Source organism: Anser brachyrhynchus (assembly GCF_964034855.1).
Source record: "Anser brachyrhynchus genome assembly, chromosome: 2".
In the NCBI taxonomy this organism is placed as follows: domain Eukaryota; kingdom Metazoa; phylum Chordata; class Aves; order Anseriformes; family Anatidae; genus Anser; species Anser brachyrhynchus.
The window spans coordinates 94,052,851-94,073,271 of NC_137695.1; the positions used below are offsets into that span (position 1 = coordinate 94,052,851).

At 37.7% G+C, this 20,421-nt stretch overlaps 2 long non-coding RNA genes across 2 annotated transcripts in view; both read left to right on the forward strand.

The window, feature by feature from the left end:
* Positions 1-925: 925 nt before the first annotated feature.
* Positions 926-20,421, forward strand: part of LOC308189914 — a 75,087-nt gene continuing 55,591 nt past the window's right edge. The window contains exon 1 of the long non-coding RNA XR_013946722.1: positions 926-1,299. This is a non-coding gene — a long non-coding RNA (uncharacterized lncRNA). The remainder of the gene's footprint in view (positions 1,300-20,421) is intronic.
* On the forward strand, positions 9,227-19,171 carry LOC308189915. The gene is made up of 3 exons (XR_013946723.1): positions 9,227-10,091; positions 12,660-12,674; positions 17,954-19,171. It is a non-coding gene; the product is annotated as an uncharacterized lncRNA (long non-coding RNA).

Sequence of the window (20,421 nt, forward strand, 5' to 3'; positions counted from 1 at the left end):
CAGGATTTCCTGTAAAAATTTTTGTCCCCTCCCCTAAGGCACAATTCCTTCCTGAGATCCACCAAGGATGGTGGCAGGAAAGAAGAGCACCCAAGCAAAACTAGGCTTAATGGATCAAGTCAGCACACACAAAACAGGAGTTATATAAATAAATAAACAAGATAAAATAAAAACATGTAGGAAGACAGTATTAGCTCTCCTCTTAGCTAGAAGAATATGTGCATATACTTGGATTTTTTTGGAAGACGTTCAAAGAATTTCTTTGTTTTCAGAAATACACACATGTTGCTTCCCATTATTCAGGAATGTTTCTTTTCTTGGGCCAATTTATTCTCTACATGAGATGAATACAGAAAAACCTCCAGGTAAGGTGTTTAAAGTGATGAAAGCATAGAAAATTTTTTTATACTGCCTTCCTACATTTTTTCTTTTTATCTCTATTTTTAACTTACTTAAACACCAATATGAGTAAAGAACACCTAAAACTTTTGCTTTACATATGTTGCAAAAGATAAATAAGAATGCAAAATGTTGGTCTGTGGTATTTCAAGATGAATACATACAAATGTTTTCCTGTAATACAATGTACTTCTTTGTTTTCCCACATAAAGAATAAAAGTAACTTACAAAGGCATATTTTCAGTTTAATTACATGGAATGTTTCTCCAGTATAGTTTTTCCTCAAGGTACATAAAGTTAATCCACCCTGACTTGTCTGGCTTTTCTTTAATGTATGGTTCAGTCCATGGTTCTGTGTTGATTCCCTTCCCTTCCCTTCCCTCCCCTCCCCTTCCCTCCCCTCCCCTCCCCTTCCCTCCCCTCCCCTCCCCTTCCCTTCCCCCCCCCCCCCCCCCCCCCGTTTTTGTTTTTTTAAAGTGGCTTAGTTTCTCTCTTTGGATTTTCTCCATTCAATACTCAAATACACCCTTTCTTTGCTAGATCTTAGCAACTATTTCTAGAAGATCAATTAAGTCTTCATAGTTTATATTCACTTTCTTTCCTCTCATCTTTTGCCTAATAACTTCTCATTCTCAATATTCTCTCCATATGCCCTGATAAACCTGTTTTCCTTTGTTTACCTGTTTTGCTTGTTCACATTCTTGATTTTGAATCAGATAGTGGGGTGATTCATCTGACCTACTTGAGATGTGTCTATCAGAGTGAGGTGAATTGTATCACAAAATTGCCTCTTTCTTTTTACTGCCATTAACTACAAAGAGATACTGGATGACTTGTTCAGATATGCATATCTACAAAGTTAGAGGAACTATACTACGTTCTTTTGATCAAATAAACCAAGTAAGTGGAGAAAGCTATATCTATCAGGCTGTCCTGTTTCACTCTGGGCTGAAGGTGGATATATTTTCATCCACTTTATTGAGTGCATAGCTAGACTGGGTTGGGGGCAGCAAATTGGATAACCTGGTTAGGTAGCGATGCCAGGTTGTTGTAAAGAAGGGTAGACTTCTCACTGAGATTATAAAACATGGAAATGTCTTGACAAGATATGTAAGTAAACCTTCTATTATATCAGCATGTTCAAAGTGTCAGTAAGAGCAAACTATCCAGCCTGGGCTACTTGGAAATGTCAGCTATGAGGAGAAATTGAACATCCTGGGGTCATTTATCCTAAAGAAGAAACATCTGAAGGGGGATATGACATTATCCTTCAAATACATAAAAGATTTATCCAAAGAGGAGAGGCACAATCTGTTCCCCTGTCCAAGGTGCACAGAAGATACAAAAAGCTTCAATTGCAAGAAGAAGCCTGATTTAGAGATCACTTTTTTTTGTATATCTGTATCTGTTGTTGGAATCAAAAATATCTTACATTGTGTGTGTGTGTGTTTGTGCAGATGTATATATTTTAAAAGCTTTTCACGTGAAAGCCAGATGGTAAGTACTAAGCTGTAAAACTGAGGCTCAGGTTTCAACTGACTCACGCCTAGGGAACAAGAGGAACACTGTTCCTCTGATTGAGAAAAGGGGTGTGTTTGTCACCATCTCTCTTATCCTTTTGTATGTAAAGAAACTGGGCACAGCTTGGGGCTATCAGCTGAGAAAACAAGCCTTTAAATCATAAGCTTCAGGCAATTAAGTGAAAAGTATCAGTGTTTAAGGAGTGGTTTTATTTCTTTTTTTTTTCTAATTTATTTATTTTTATTCTTTCTTAGTGGAAGGGATAGCACCTCCACCTTATTATTGTTTTACGCTTTTATTTAATTTCATTGTGAGCTCAGATACAAGCTTTATATCCAATCAGTGTTTGAACACCTCATCTGTGTGTGACTCCCACATAATAGACACATAAAAAAAACACAGAAATATGAGGTAGAGAGATGTTAGAGAGGTGAAAGTTTCAAAATAAGGAATGAACTTTTTTCCTTCTAACACTTTCAACAATGTACAGATAAAACTAAAGAGGAGACATACTGAGGTGGATCACAAGTGACAGAAAGACAGCTGTGCATATCTGGCACACATTTGCTAGAATAAACCAGCATCTGTATACAATAAGCCTTGCTTTTTTTTTTTTTCATTTTATTTATTTATTTATTATGAAGGATTCACTTTTCCAAGTTTAATAATTTATTTCTTAGGGGTGATTCTAACAAGCAGTGGCTGGAAAAATCAATGTATTTCTGAGTTGGCAGACATCTTTAAAAAATAATGTTTTTTTTCCCTTTTTTTTTTTTTTTTTTTCATCCGGGAGAGAACTGAACTTGATCTTTTTTACCTAAGTATTATAGTCACATTTTTTCTGCATCTTCTTCAGCTTAATTCAGTGACATATAAATAAAAAAGTCTGACACCTAATGTGATGTGACTTACCTAGAAATAAAGAGGTGGACAACACTGACCACAGTAGGAAAGGTGTGCTTTAAAATAATGAACACAAAGGGTTGTATTCTTTGATAATATCAGTCAGCATAACCTCAGTGATTTACATCATCAAATTGTTCAGCCAATATTTTGTGCATAGGAAAGGAGGAGTAATTTTTTTAATGCATATTACCAATAAATGAAAATAAAAGAGCTCAGATTCAAGAGTAGACTCCAGTATGATATGTATATACTCCATCATTATTTATTCTCCTTCATTATTTATTCTTATCAGCATATTTTTTAACTTGAGACAGGATTATATGTAGAAGTTTTTGGGAACCCTTAACATGACAAGAGTTAATTATTAAGAAGGATGATGAAAGATATCAGCCAACCTTTGATTTCTTCTCTCTCTGGCATACATCCGCTTCCATTCAGAATATGCATGAATGTATGTATATGTACAAACTTATGCTTTTCAGAACTTATGATCCTTCGCAGGCATTTCCTGAAAAAATAGTATATTATTTATAGATCTTGCGACATGCTTACCATCACCTCAACATCAAAAGAAATTGAGGGTATTTACCAACTTACATTTAAGGTGCAATCCTTTGTAAATAGTACGTATTACAACTTGAATTGCTTCTTGTCCTGGTGCCATTACAAATTGCAATTTCTGCATAGTGATAGGGATGTTAATAACCATCAGAAGAAGATAATAAATTATTAATGGATACTAAAGTGTAATAAAAGTTATAGAAAATATCAAGATTTTTTCTTCTTATATAACAATCATTTTTTTCCCCTTTTCTTTTTCTACTCCAAAACAACCATTTTTCTTTCATACTCTTATGAAATTAGTGATGGATTTCCTATCTCTTGGCATAAGGGACCAAACTTCTTTCTATCAAATTATTTTTAATGTTATATATGGTTTAGTTAGAACAACTTGGTTAGTTAAATTTTCCACAGCTTAGGATGTTTCTGAATTCTGTATTAAGAAATTTGTACAGTAGGTTTCTCTGTACCATGCTGCATGAATGCTGAAGAGTCATTTGGATAGTCTGAGATATCTGTTTAATGAAATTATGACTAGGTTAAAGAGTTCATAAGAACTGGACAGCATACTCTCATGGAATCAGGACCCAGATTGCTCTTTCAGTAAACTATTTCATATAAATTGGAATAACTGTTACAGGAGTAAGTGCAAGTACTTTTCATTAATTCATCATATAACCTCCCTTAACTATAGCATCTTCTGAGATTGTAGAAAAAGTTGGCATGATTGTGGGCTTGCTTTTTGCTTGTTATATATATGTATATATATGTATATATATTTAAAGTGAGTGCCACTGCCTTTTAGGCAAACATCTTTCCCGTTGGTGTGTCTTGGCCTAGCAAAATTCACCCTAAAATAGTACTAGATAGAAGGACACAATGACTACTCAAGCTCTACAAGAGTTAAGATCTGGTAAAAAGTTGCTTTTTGAGACATACATTTTTATCTAAAAATTCTTAAGTTGAATAGAAAATATCATACCAGATGAGTCTCCTTCTAATCTGGGAAAATGCTTTGCAAGGTACTTACAAAAAGTTGTATTAGAGTATTTGTAACGGAGACTGATGATAAGACAAAGGAAAATTGACTTGCAGACAATGTTTTAATTTTACGCAGGTGATTTTGGTATAATTTGCAAAAAGTTGAGTTGCTCCAGAAGAGAAATATTTTGGGCTGAATGATTTTAGTTAAGACAGAATAAAATTTTTAATATGCCTCCCCCCACCTTCCCCTGGTGTAATGAATTACAATGGGGGCAGGAATAGCTTAAGTAAAAAGATTACAGATGGGACAGTGGCCTAAATTCTGGATTTACTTTTTCTCATAATATGTAAATAATATGGAAATCTTTGAAGAGAATATCACTCTTGCAGGTGTCTGTTCTGTTGTCAAAATCTATGTTCAACAGCTTTTAGTGGCATATTATCAACCTATCTGACATCAAAAACTTTTTTGTTCTTGTGTTGAACCTGTGTCTAGAATCTTCACTTTTAATGAAGGGCAGGAGAAGAAGATTTAAGAGTGGCTGGTCTTGAAGGTCAATAGGTGGGAGAAACAACAGTCCTATGGCTCACCTTCACTCAATTTAACTGTGAGACAGACTCAGGGTGATGAGAATGGTGCTAACTGCGTATGTGTACTGACATGCTGCAGAATGTGTTTTGTGATTCATCAACTGCACTGTGATTGATTGGCCCAGCATCCTGGCAGAGCCCAGAAACTTTTCACTTGTGTCCAAATATGTTTTGTGATTCTTCAGGCTCTCTCTGATAGATTGTCGTGTGGGTTGCATTTAGATTTTTTATTTTTGTCCCATGTCTTCATATTTTTATTTGATGATTTATTGTGCACATATATTGATTGGCACATTGGTAGAGTCCATAGTTTTTTTACACCACAAAACATTGTTTTATAATTTGTCAGGTAAATTGATTGTTTCATGCTGACACATATAGCTAAATTCTACTAATATGAACTGAAGGGAAGAATATGACTAGCATACAGCTAGTAAGGGCAGTGTTGGAGGATGGGGTCACACTGTTTGGCCAGAGAGAACAGTTCCTTTTGCTTGAATGTAAAGTTGGTCACTGCACTTTATAAACTGCTGAAAAAAAGTCTTACCTTGAAGAGACAGTGCTAGAAAATGCAAAGTGAGGGCATTAGTTTTACACATTAATTCTTGTTAATATCAGTCTGGTAACTACACTGAATAGAACATCCAAGCATGACTAAAGGAAAGAGAGACCTTATCTAAAGCTGCAAAGAAAGTAGATTTTTAATGACACTTTAAACTGTGCCGTTTGCCTTGCATCACCAAATCACACCACTGTTCCCTAATTGTCTTTTAACCACACACACATTACTTGAAAGTCAAAGGGGAGATTTTAAAAGTTGGCAACAACTTTAGCATGATCCACTGGCACTGAAAAATGGGAGTGACAAATCAGACTCTCTTTTGAATACTTGTAAAACAATTATTCTTAGGTCATCCCTTCCCCCCCGCCCTCAAATGAATAACATTTGTCCAGGGTGATGGATTCACAATTTGTAATTCAAAAAATGATTTATTTAGCACTACATGTCATTGTGCAAGAATTGACTCCATGACAAAAGTTTCTGGGAAGCTGATCTTTTCTTTTGTCTAGGAAGATGAATGCACTTTTTGAAATCAGGTTTCCTCCCACAGTTATTGAAACACAGAGACTGCCACCTAAAATGTGTACGCTATGAACTAAGAAAGCTATATCTCATATATTTCTAGATGGTTTGTGCAAATTTCTCCAAACTCTACCCACACTACTATATATTCACAACTATGGAAGATATTTTATTGCCTGTTTGGAGTCCATGCAGTATCTCTACCAGAAAAGCAGAAAAACAAGAAATGGAGCCTGACTTGCAGATGTACCTCCTGTTATTCCAAGAGATAAATATGTCTTATAGGTTTTCAACTCCTCTGCTGCCAAAATTAACCTGTTTTTTTTACGTCTACTTTAGAACTAAGGAAGAGCATAAATTAAGGAAGCGTTACACATATCAGTTATTGCTCCTCTAGCAATCTGGAGGAACACATGGAATATGAGAGCAGAAAGACTCAGTGCTTTTGCAATGCAGAGGAATGGAAAAGGAACTTGACTCCCTACCGGGAGGCAGGTAAAATAAAGGCATCAAGATTAGAGTTATGTTATGATCTGAGAAATCATAGCACAGCACTGGAAATCAGAGAAAAATTGAGAAGGATGTCATTTGATGAAAGTCGCAAGCTAGGTACTGTTAAGCTCTTTGTTAAAAAGAGGTTAACAAAGGGTTAAGGGCCTTATTTTCTAATTTGAGAGAGGCTAAGATGGCTTCCTGCGTTAGGATAGATGGTTCTTCTGGCTGAAGGAGAAGGGGTTCATCTTTCCTCCCTTCTTTCTCTTTCTCTTCAGGATTTCCTTCTCCTGGCTCACCTCTAGGCATGTATGTCACTGTAAAGGGCTACCTTATTCTGCAGTTCAAATTACAAAGAAGAGCTCAACCAATGAGTTACAGCCACCCTTCCTCTATCCCTCCTAGGCAAGGATCCAACCTCCTCTACAGCAAATGTTTGTACTTGTGCTCCTTGTGACCTCATGCAGTTGTGACGGCATATGTCATCATGACTTCTGCAGGTCTAATATTTTTGGGGGATGTTCCTTCTAGACCTTGTATAGTTCTTTCTTTGTTCAAGAAAGCATGGCTATTGATACTTTTCCTGCTCTCATAACCTTCATCAAAGAAGTCTATCCAGATTTGCTGTGAAATAGGATTACAAAAATCACTGTTTCCTCCTTAATTGAGGTTCTCTTTGTGTTTTGGCTTACACTTCCCAAACCTATTGACTCTTCCACTCTAAGAAATGTTCCATAAATTTTAAATTCCACTGCATAAGACTTCATCAATTTAGTTACAATTCTTTTTTAAAATATATATTTAAATAGAAAGTGCTTTTTTTTTTTTTCCTTGCAAGAAAGATCTCACTTGGTGTATGACTCTGTTTTCCCTGCTTCTTGACCTATTTTAATACGTAACAATAAATTTGCAATGAATAATTAATATTATCCACATGGGAGGGAAGTTCATGTTAACGAAAGTGAAGTCAGTTGTGCATTTTTTAAATAACTGGGCTTCAGTTTAGTCGAAGACATCACTTTTTTTTTTTTTACCACATTAGGAACTAAACCCTGAGATGCTATTTATGAGTCTTCATAAACTAAGTGAAAACACAGTCATTGTGTTGGAGCCCCAGGACGTGCTGATGTTGCCTACAGACTGGCCTAAAAAGACAATGTGTAATATGTAATGTGCACTGACTTGCATCTTGTGAAGTCACTTATGCACTTGCCAAGAGCAAAATACTGGTGTGTAAACACTTTAATTTTACTTCGTGTATTTTTCTGACTGTTCAAATGCTGGAAAATTGTCCTCATAAAACCAAATAAGAGTTTGAATCTGAGTAATCATAAAATCCAAAGTAGATAAAATTGGGGTCGGTAGAGTCAGTTTAAAGATACTGTTTGCTAAGAGAAGACAACTAAATTTATCACTAAAGTCTTCTGTGAATTAGAGGGGCAGATGTGAGCACTGAAATAGTGCATTATACATATTAATTGCCTGATATTTTTTATTCATTTTGTAGTTTACTTTTGTGTTTCAGTCTTTTGCCAGCTTTGGTTCAAAAAGCACAAACAATTTAGAAAACATCTGCATGTTTTCATTAAGCTGTACTTCATGTCTTTTTACACTTTTTGCACTGTAACATTAAAGTAGAACACACTCTGGAAATATGTGGCACAAAGATCTTTGTATTGGTAAGCAAAACTGAAAAAGAAACCAGATTTTATACATTAATAGTTCTGTGCACTTACTCTTAAAAATGGGAAAATGATGTAAGAAGGTGAAAATGGAGGCAAATTGAAACAACGTTGAAGCTTCAGCTATTCCTGTGTCCCCATGGAAGAACTCTTCTGGGATCTGGTGTCCTTTTCCATCATTTGGAGTGATGGCAGTCACTCTGCATTGCATGAGAAGCAGAGATGGTAGCAGGGCATTTCACTCTTCTCTGTGTGAAAGTGGCATCATGGGGACCTCCTGAACTGAGTTTAGAAGTTACACCTGGTATGGAGAAAGAGAAGGCCACTCGTTCCCCATGCACATGTATTTCTGTACGTGCTTCAAGACCTTCTGATCTCAAAGAACAGTAAGGTATCTGAAGTGTGATTACACACAGGGAAGGCATAACAAGACACATGATAACCCACAACTCATTATCTATTCTGGAAGTGAAATCCAGATAAAACCACTAGTTAATTTTCAGATTCTTATAGGAACGTTGTTTACTTGCAATTCCTTTACACCTAGACATTCTAAAGTAATATTAATATATAACAAATAAATCTGGCCACTGTAATGTGAAAGAAAATCAGTGTATTCTTAAATAACAAAATGTTCCCTGACAGTACAGCTTGACAGCAGTTGAAGAAAGGGAAAACTTTTTTTTTTTTGAGTAAGTTTCAACATTTGGCATGCTTTGTGTTACATGATCACTCATGACTAATAGTCTGAACAGTAGTACTGGTACTTGTGTATTCACTGGCATGAAGAAAACGCAGGCCTGCTGTACTCCTGGCCCATGGATGCCATCAGGTGCATGTATAGTTTTGTGCACTGATTACCACTTATTTTCATTTTCTGGGCTTCCAGAGTGGAGTTTCTCCTTTAATAACCTTTCCAAGTAATTACTCCATTATCACCAGAACTCTGGACCCATACACACCGGGGCTTTCGTTGAGTGTTAACTATAATTTATGGATTAGATTTGTATGAGGAAAACCAGATCTCTCTGTCTGCCCAGAGAGTAAATATTTTTAAGCAGCAAACAAAGTAGCATTTTCATAAAGGCACCTAGAAGCATTTGTGGGAAGTAGTTCCCACATTGCATACAGAAGTGTACTTCCAGTTACATGTAATTAGTGGTAAAATCCAACAGGTGGCACAAAAGTATTTGAATTTTATATTGATTTAAATCACACACCGTTAAATTACCAAATGAGATGCAGGGGGAGTTTTGTTAAAAAAAAAAAAAAAAAGAGAGAGAGAGAGAAAAGAAAGGAAAGAAAAACGCGTTATCCCGCCGCCGTGAAGGATGCTCTGCCTCCGCTCAACACCGAGCAGCCGAAGCGTGGGCCAGCGGGCTCCCTGTCCCCCGGACAGACCCGCTTGCAGCAGGGAGCCCAGGCCGGCCGCTCTCCCGGCATCTTTCCCCCAGCCCCAGGGCTGCTCCCGGGGGCCTTACGGGATGCTCCCTCCGTCCCTTCCCCCGCCGCCACTCCGCGGACCCTCGGTGCCGCCCGTCGGCCGGGGAAGCGGGGCGGGCGCCCTCCGCTGGCGGCTGCGGGGACTTCAGCGGGCAGAGGAGCGGGGTGGGTGCGCTGCGCTGCCACCCCCTCCCCAGGCAGCGCTTGTGCAGGTGGGGAAGTGAGGGCTGATGCCAAACGGACGGCAAAAGGGAAGCGAAGGCAGCCCGGGGCTGCCGCAGGGTCAGCTCCTGTCCCCCACGGCCACCGCTCCAGCACCGGCCTCGCCGCATGGTTGGCCGCTTATTCTACCTGGAGGTTGTCCCACTGGGCAGGGAACTTTGGTTTTGCTGGTGTAAGAAACCATTGCCGTCTTTGTGAATAAACCCGTGAGTAGATTAAGATTGTGGGCCTGAAATTGTATTTGGTAGCAAAAATAATGGTGTTTTTGCGGCACCCAGAGGGTAATTGAGATTTCTTTATTTAATGAACTTGTACCGGGGGGTTATGTGGGAGGGAAAAGGCACAAAGATTCCCAGATACCTGTGGAAAAGAACGTTATAAGAGCAGGAATTGCCTGGGATAGTGACATGCAGTAGATGTAAACACAGCTCAGCTTTTCACTTTTAAGTGTAGTATGCCATGAGCATCAGTCTTGGAAACAATTATTAAAATGTTAGTCTAGGCCTTATAAACAGATTCGCAGTGAGTATGTAATGTGAGTTAAGCAATCGCTGTCTTATTTACTATTAAATTATTTGAGTGAGCCAGGTGAAACTTTACTGAGGCTTCTGTTTGCAAACATGAATGTAGGAGATGTAAGGAACAGCCAAAAATTATGCAGTGGTACACCTAAAACTGACTAGAGTGTAAGTCAAAGGCATATCCAAGGAGATGACCAACATACATAAAATTTGCTGAATTGACTAAAAGTGAGGCAGAGAAAGAGAGGTTGTAGTATTGTTTGAAATTAAAAATGAGCATGGACCAACAGCTTAGGACCTTAACAGCAGAAGTCTGTAAGAGATTTGGGCTTATGATAAAATAAATTAATTTATAACATTTTATATATTTCCTCTTAATTGAACAAAGGTATGTGAGCCCATCACCTGTGATTAGTAATAGAGCCAACTTACAGATATATAAATGCCTGACAACTTCTTAGTGTAATGAACGCATGCCTAAACAGGGCCCAATTTCCTTAGCACAAACTGATGATCTCAATTCCTGTAGGACCAAGCTGGACCAAATCATGGTACCAAATGACAAACATAGTACCACTGAGCGGAAGGGAGCTTCAATTTAGACCCAAGGAGTGAACAAATGACACCAGTAAACAAGTGAAGGAGCTATAGTCCTTAGAAGAAGCTAGTTGTTAGTGTGTGGGACTGGGCAAGCACTATCCCTGAGTTAGACATTTGTAACATGTGTTTGTGTGTTTGCAGCCCGTGGAAAGTTCAGAAGAAGATAGAAAAGACAGGAAAAAAATAATAATGCATATAATCATATAATCATCAAGGTTGGAAAAGACCTTCAACATCTAACCGTTCCCCTGCTGCCAATACCACCCACTAAGCCATGTCCATAAGTACCACATCCAACCTTTTCTTAAACCCCCCCGGGGACGGTGACTCCACTACCTCCCTGGGCAACCCATTCTAATGCCTAGATACTCTTTCTGAGAAGAAATTTCTTCTAATTTCCAACCTGAATCTCCCCTGACACAACTTGACGCCATTCCCTCTTGTCCTATCTGTGAGAAGAGGCCAACCCCCAGCTCCCCACAACTTTCTTTCAGGTAACTGTAGAGAGCAATAAGGTTTACCCTCAGCTATTTATCTCAGTTCAGTGTCCCATTTTGAAAAATGGTCAGAATGAGTGAATTGAAATACTGTAGCTGGAGGAATGGAGTGTTTTTCTGGCAATCAGCTTGCCTGGCCAAGCTCTGCATGTACAGTAGATCATGGTCTTTGAAAGATACTGGGCTGCTCCAATCTAGTAGAAGTCAGTGAGTGCCCTTCTGAACCAAGCCCGAGAAAAACAGGCCCATGAGGTATGTCCAATATTTTAGCAGCAACAATGAAAAATTATGAAAAAAACAAACAAACAAACAAAAAACCAACCAACCAACCAAAAAAAAAAAACCACGAAATCAGTTCAGTTATTGGTGGTTTTATGGAAAACAAACCATCACGAAATCAGTTCAGTTATTTGGTGGTTTTATGGAAAAACAAACCAATCAACCAACAAAAATGGACCTGGGCACAAAAAATGCACACATATATTTCTGTAGAACTGATAGTCGCAAGTGTGTGATATGAAAATCACTCAGTTGTTGGAGAAATGGAAGGATAAAATTGAAGCAGCAAATAAACCTATAATAGAGTGATCCTAAAAATTTAGTTCTGGTCTAGGCAGCCGAAGGGCAATAACAAAGGTTTGGCTGTGAATCCTAAAATGGTGTGTGAAATGTGCTAAAATGGTGACTATTTGGACAAAATATTTGGACACTTACTAACTACTGTTAGTAGATGTGATACAAACGAAAACCAAATATTAAGTATATAGGAAATAACTAGAAACTACAAAATACCAGGGGCCTGAGAACACCAACAGGCCTCAAGGCCCTGACCAGTCTGATCTGGGGCCTCCACCCACATCCCTACCATGGGTCCAGAAGCTCCATTCAGCTTAGGTTTGAGACTTCAGGTCTGGCTTTAGTTGTGCCATAGGTGTGCCTCTGACTCCTGGATGGACTGGAGACCTATGTTGTGGGTAGCTTGTCTCTTGGATAGATGCCCTTGGATGAACATTATTGTTTATCTTCAGTCTTGTCTGTGTTTTCTGAATGAGCTTTGGACCCCTATTATAAACTCTGGTCTTGTCTTTTGCTCCTGACTGCTGCCTGGGTGAACCCTGGACCTGTTTCATCACTTTACCTTGTCTGGGACTGTCAGAGGGCCCTGTTACTAGTAAGTACCCTGCTCTGTGTGCTGTCTTCAGATGTTGTGGGACTGTGACCTGGTCAGTGACCTAGTGCGCTGCCTGCACTACGTCATTGTTGGCTTGGGGTTTGATTTTCCTTAGGGAGCATCTGGCCTTTGCTGCTCCCTGACACCATGTGAACCCTTCAATCTGTTTGAAATTGATTAGGTCATGGTTGATGAATATGTGTTTATCCAAAACTGAGAGAACTGAGCCTTCAGATTTGGCCTCTGAAATTTGAAGAAGAAACCTGGAAAACAAAAACAATGGATGAAGTTGTTTTGGATAACTGTTCAGTTTTTATTAGTTGTATAGCTAACACAGGCAGGAATAGCATCCTAAAAGTTCCATATACAGGTGTGTATTAGATGAAGCAAATTGCACGAAAACAGTATGACTTCCTTAAAGGAAGAATAAAACCAAGATAGATTTAATGGATAGGAGTAGCAGAAGCTGTTTTCTAAAGATCACTGAACCATTCAGTAGCCATCTGACCAAGTACCACTATCAGGGGAGAAAGAATTATTGGAGATTATTCAAGAAATACATCAAGAAATATGGCTGTTCACTGTTCCTGCTTCCTATTTGTAGTTTGTTTCTTCAGGATTTTGAATTGCAAACTGCATAACCTAAAAGTGAGAAAGTGAGAGGATAATAAAGAATACTGTGGGGCATACATGCCTCAATATTTAAGCATTCTGTGATTAACTTCATCTTGCTTGGCAGACACTTCTGGAACTGAAACATCTCTAGTAATCTGTGATAAGAGTGTGACCAGAAATCTGAAGTGAAGCCCAAATAAACCAGAGCTGCTTCAAAAAGATGTTGAGCTCTTTGGTGCTACGATCAAGGAGGTGGAATTTCCACTAGCAATGACAACATATACTATATAGGGATTACTAGTACTGTAAGCACTCCCAGATGTGTGGAGTTTTACAGAATTTAAAAATAGCTGCTTTTGTGCATGAAGAAAGAAATCCATTTGAGTGTGACTTGGCACTGACATGGTTAAAAACAGCTGTGTTGGCTTCGGGTTTCAAAACATTCTTGCATGCATGGTCTTGGATAGTCTTGAAACAACCAAAAAAAGGCTAACAAGATCAATTGCTTATACAGAAAGTCTGAACTTTATAAAAAGAGAAGTAAATGCACCATTGTGCATTGAGTAAGTTAAAAGGGTGTTTTTACTTTTTAGGAGTATGAGGAGTTTTTATAAGTAGGATGCTGCCTGTGATTGTCCCTTCAGAATCAAGAAGCCTGGTGGCCAGACTCCTGACTGACTGGAAAATTTGCGGAGTGCTAAGTGTCCTGATCAGTCACAGGCATGGCACTACTTGAAGTCTAAGCTATGATAGACTGTGGGGAAAAGCTGATAGCATTTTATTCTCAAAATTGGAGGGGGATAAGTTTGCTTTCCATGGCTTGCAGCAAGTGTACATAGTCTTTGGAAGATTATATGATTACAGGATGTGTAGACAGAAATAGGATCCCTTTGCATTAAACAACCGATGAGTATGGCTGTGGCAGCACAGAATTTAACTTAAGTTGTAAAACTCAAAATTAAGATGAAAGTGAAACACAGCTAAAATATGTAATGCTAGAGTACCTGAGATAGCTGTTTGAAAACTAGCATAGGTTTGCCCACGTGGGTTGTGGTTGGGTATTTGGTTTACAATGTGCATAAAGGATAAAAGAAATGGAAAAGTGTTAGAAAAGATATACCAGAAGTCACATGTTAATACTTATATACACACATATGCATTTTATGGTTAGAAACTTCTTGATAAAATCAAAAACAATGGATTTTAAACTTATATTCTAAATAATTATTTAGAAAACTAGGAACAATTAGTGATTTGTTAATATGTTTATTGGCAAAATGGAAATAGGGGTTCCAAGCCTATGTCATGATTCAAAATCACCAGACTTCTATTTGTTCCCTACATAGGGATACCAGTATCTTGTATGACTCACGATTTCTCTGGCTTTCTTTGAGTAAATATGATCTGAAATGTGTTGTGTGCTTTTAATCAGGCTGTTTATTTCTTGAGCCTGATGTGTGCAAACAATTGCAGGTGCTGAAATTAGAGATTGCAGAGCTGCTGAAGAACCTTCAGCTTTGAGTGAATCAAATTAAATGCTTTTTGAGCTTTATATGCCAAAACCAAATCCCAGAACTCTTGGGTAACTCTTTAAAATATTGGTGTAAACACTTACACAAGTTTGTGAGTGGAAAATATTGTTTTGCATAAACTGAGATTCCAAGGTTCAGCCTAATCCGATGTAGCCTCAAAAAGCATAAAAATATTTGACTACTTATCCTGACTGGGATTTTGCAAGCTGTGGCTATGTGCTCTGCTAGCAGAAGAATGGAACTGTCAATACTCCCCCTTTAGTGACAGGTGGTGACTGGAAATCTAAATGGTAGACATTTTGGAAAGAGATTCTTGGTTACGTTACTCCTATTTTGTTCTGCCTGTCCTTGGTCTGTGCAAAAATGCAAATCTCATAACATACACTTTATTTTTTTTTCCTCCATTTCTGTTAGACTGATTTGAAGAGGTTCTTAAAGAAAAGCTTTGGACTGTGGGCTTTTAACGCAGCCTTGGTGTCTTTCACTTATGGTCTTTAGAAAACACACTGCATAATCCTTTCAGAAGTATTTTAAGCACAGTATAATGAGTTGACATTATACAAAGTCAAAGTTGTCTGTTCATTTGAGCATTCTCTCAAAAATTATTAATTTGTTATATAACCAAAATATCCTTTGTTGAAAATGTCACATTGGGTGCTTCTGTTAGTACCTTTCATGGTTAAATTCTTCCCTGGAACCATTTCATCATGGTTGTAAGACTCCAGTTTGGTTAGAAAGGTTTGAAAAGACCATTAGGCAAGTAATGTGAGAGTGAGAAACAAAGGACAACAAGGAAGAAAAGATGACATGAAAGCTCAGATGATATCCAAAAGTCTGATAATAAATAGACTAAATGGATATGAAGGAGCTGAAGTCTGAATCCAGATATGTCTGCTGCTATTTTAGCCAGGTTAGATCTGACCTCAGTGAAGGACTTTAAAAATAGTGGTAGCAAAAGTGGAGTTTAAGGATATTTAAGAAATATCCCTTTATGTAGAAAAAAATGATGATCATATTATATGGTGAGCGAGGACTGTATCACTCCTAGACTTTTTTTTTTTTTTTTTTTTTTTTTTGTGGTGTATAGCAGAGAGCCATTCAGAAAGAGACCAAGGACTCCACTCTGGTTCCGAGGTGAATGAGAGATTCCTGCTATGTTTCCTTGCCAGTGAGGATTAGCAAAGAGATGAAGTGCTTTTTGGAAAGTGTATCGTCAGGAAATATCTCAGAAAACAAATAGGTGATCTGCAGGACTAAATGGTCAGGCTGAGAAGCATCAGTGATAAGAAAATCAACAGAGTACTAAATGTGTAAAGCTGAGATCTGAGACAAGTACACTGTACCAGCAACACTTGCAGATTCACAACCCATGGCAGAAAATAAAACCTTATGTAGGTAATAGATGGTAAGGTTCACTACCACTGATCCTAGGAAGAAGCAATATATGACTGTCTTCTGAGACTGATGGAGAGACTAGTCTGTTTACCTCATAGTCCAGGAGTTCCTCTCTGGACCTCAAATCTGATATAATACTCAACATTTGATGAAGCTCATTCAGGCCACCCAGTATTGTACATCCACGTTGAACGTTGTACTAGAAATGATCCCAAGCAGTTCAAAAGTAACTTCTGGCATTTGAGACCAGGGTGGGTGGATGGGGTTTGCAAGTTAGGGTTTACACAGGTACAGACATCCTGGAGATAAGTGTATGATCACATAATGGACAATTCTGTGACCATAAAGTAGAGCACTTTTAAAGAAAAAAGGAAAATTTTGTTGTTACCAGTTACAATTGAATTTACCAGTTCAATAACCTAGTAAGAAGAAAGCTTTCTATAAAATAGAATGAGGATGAAAAAAGCCCAGCTGCATCTTGGACCAGCACTAAAACTAACAGATTAAGTGTTATTCGTGTCCATGTAGTCTATTAGCTTGGTCTGGGGGACCTCTTGGATGACCATGATAAGAAAGAATAAACAGGCAAAAATGTAAAGTCTTAATCAAAGGTATGATTTAGTTGAAAGAGAAGAGGTGATGTGACATGACAGAGAAGCTACTAGGAAGCTTTGTTTGGGGAAATATCAAGGAGGTATGTTCATACTCTGAGACTGAGAATGCAGAGGTGAGTTAGTAGGGAAAGAGAAAGAAGCAAGACCACTCTAATAATGGGAATTCATGACAAACCACCAAACCAAGATCAGATGGATAGGGCTTTCACTAGTGATTTGTAGAATCACCCAGAGCATGGGATTTAGTGACAAATCCTCTAAAACAAACAAACAAACAAACACAACAATGTGACTTTCTACTATGTCCTGTGGAGGAGGAAGGGAAGCAGAGAGGGAGGTGCAGGTCTCCTCCGTGGTTGCTGATGACGGGACACCCAGGAACAGCACAAAACTGCACTTTTAGAGGTTCAGACTGGACATTAGGAAAAAATTCTTTAATGTGATGGTGGTTAAACATTGGAACAGGCTTCCTAGAGAGGTGGTTGATGCCCCAAGCCTGTCAGTGTCTAAGAGGACTTTAGATAATGCCCTCATTGATGTGCTTTAACTTTTGGTTAGCCCTGAAGTGGTCAGGCAGCTGGACTAGATATCTTTGAAGGTGCATTCTAATGTAACTATTCTATCAGAGGATTTTAACTGTCTGGATTGTGTTGGAAAAATAATATATTAGGACATGGAATATTTAACAGGTCCTTGAAGTGCAGTGGTGATGTTTTTTATATAAGAAGTGTAGAAAAACAACTAGAGGTGAAAGTATCCTAGATTTTATTTATTTATTTATTTATTTATTTATTTATTTATTTATTTATTTTTAGGGGGAGTAAACTGAGACTGTTTATGCAGAAAGTAACTTAAATAACAGTTTTCAGGGGGTGGTAGCCTATGAAGACTAGTAGCAAAACGGAAATGGTGGATTTTAGGGAAGTAGACTTCAGTAAATGCAAATATCAGGATGTTATAATTTTCCAGGAAAGTTGTCTGAGAGATAAGGGAGCTAAAGGATGGGGTAGAGATTCCTTAAATACACGAGTAGTACAGATATAAATAATTTTCCATTTTGTATGACAGATAAGAAATGTAGTAAGATAGCTTTTTAAAATCATGAGTTCTTCTTTTACCTCAGGTGAAGAAAGGATGCAGAGAGGAAAAGAAAAGATCAGGTTACTCTGAGAAGCACAGCAAAACCAGGAAGATAATGGCACAAAAGAGGAAACAACTTCCAGGAACAGCAAGAAATAATTGTCTACGTTCTCTAGCATTAATGGGAAAGTCAAGGAAATTCTCATTCTGTGGAGGGGTACTACTTTGGTCAAATGACACCTAGGAGGCAGGTGTCATTATTTTTACTTTATTTATTTATTTATTTATTTATTTATTTTTATCAGTCTTCACTAAAAGATCAGCTGCAAGAGGCAGCTAATTCAGTGCATTGCAGTGAGAAAGAGATACGGTCTCAGTCTTGAATGGGGAACATACAGTTTAGAGACTGTTAAGATAAGTTAGATATTGCCAAATTGGCTGAGCCCAAGGTATTTCCTCCCAGGGTAGCTACAGAATTACCTGCCATAATCAACATCCTCCATAGCCAAACCCAGCACAGGGTGTTTGCATGCAGTTTCATAGCGCATGAACTCTCTTGGCAACCAAAATTAAATTTATGTTGGTACTTGAAGTCATTTTCTTTTCTACTGTTCTGCCAATGGAGAGTGATGTAGCTTCCTGTCCTGCAAAATTCTTCCAGTTTCCCACCTGTAATTAAATTGTGTGACCTGCTCTTCTTAAAATGAACAGCTGCCACACACAGACATTTTAGACTTGTGTGTGTGTGTGTTGCATGGGAGAAGGAAGAGGAGGAAGTGGCAGGGACAGCAAGTTTTTACATTGGGTTTTACTGTTTCCACCTGAGGAAACCCAATAAAATAGTTTTCTCAGGAAATGAAAGGGGATGAGGGTGCTCAAGTTATCATTTGTATTGTGTGAGAGAAGCAGAGTTAATAAATTCTCAAGTGATTTTATGCAGCTCGTTTACACCTGTAGCATGTTATTTTTCTGAGTTTATATGTGCAAAGATTTAAATAGAATGTCTCTTGGCAAGTTTTGTTCATGGTAGTTGCTAGTCTAAAGATAATTACTGAATTTTAGGTCTTACTTGGGCTGTTGGTTTAACTTTTATCCTTGAAAGCTGGGCAACATATCAGTGTCTGTGAAAAGTCACTCTTGCATTAAGTTTAGGGCAAATAATAGATTAATCCTAGTTCTAGTCTGAAACCAGTGATCTGTTTGGTTAAAAAGATCAAATATAGAAGTCATTAAACTAGAAAAAAATTCTAGGCAATCAATTATGTTCGATGGGAAATAAATTAAATACAAATCTTATCTTTATGGTATTACCAATCAACATTTCAGAGCTATTTTTTCAAAAAAAAAAAAAAATACTCAGTTGGAAGTTCAGAACCTTTAGATAAGTTACTCATTCTCTGCTAAATTATAGGATGTTTGCTTAATATTTTGGAGAAATATTCAAATATATATAATTTATATATATATATGTACAGAGATGATGTATGGATATATGATGTGTTTGTATATACACACACAGGCATGCAATTAAGAGCCTTTTACATACTAAAATTGTGTCGATAAGGATAACAATTCTTTAAATAGACATACAAGCAAAATACGGAGGTATAGTAGAAATAATGCTGTTACAAAATAAAATTTATGTAACAATATGCAAAGTATATATACGTATAGTGTGCTCAAAAAGTCACTTTAATGTTTCTCAGCCCTGATGCTGCTATGTAATAAATTCATCATCAGGAATTGCTAGGGTTGATCAACAGGCTGTAGTGAATGTAAAAGTGGGAAAGATCTCCCACAGATTATTCTGTTACTTGCAGAACAGTAGAGCACTTGAACAAGGTGCATTGTACGTGAAAGCATGGCTAAGGACAAGGCTGGCATGCAAGATTTCCCACCTGGTGGCTGGCCACCCTCAGTTTCTGGATCCAGGGCTGGAGTGACCTCTCCTGAAGTGAGATAAGCAAGTGTTCCATTAGTATCATTCTAACTGATGGCACAGATCTAAAAGTTTCTCTGAAACCAGACTACAAAACTGGACATTCTATCTTTGAGGACCAAAAACAAAAACAAAAACCACAACAAAACAAATTAACAAAAACACTTGAATAAGTATTTATTACTGATGTGCCTATTTTGTCTGGTTTTGTCTTCTTGTCACTATCAAGATCTAAAAGCAAAATTCATTCTAAGTTAGTTGTAACATAACCATTGTACATAAAAATCAATGTGACATTCTTTCCCTGCTATGTATTCAATGTGTTGAAATGTAAAGCCTCCAGTGGACTACTTTGTACAAGAAAGACTAGTTAAAGAAGCACTTCATATATATTAGCAGTACTTAGCAGATTTAGTGAGAATTCAAGGATAAAAATGAGCAATGGGGTACCAGTTGTTTAGCAGAACCATATTGTAAAGTGAAAATGAAGAGATCAGTTTCAGAGAATGAAGTTATAAGTATGTTTTAGCTTCAGTGAATGTTCCATGCTATGCTTTTATTGTATCATAACC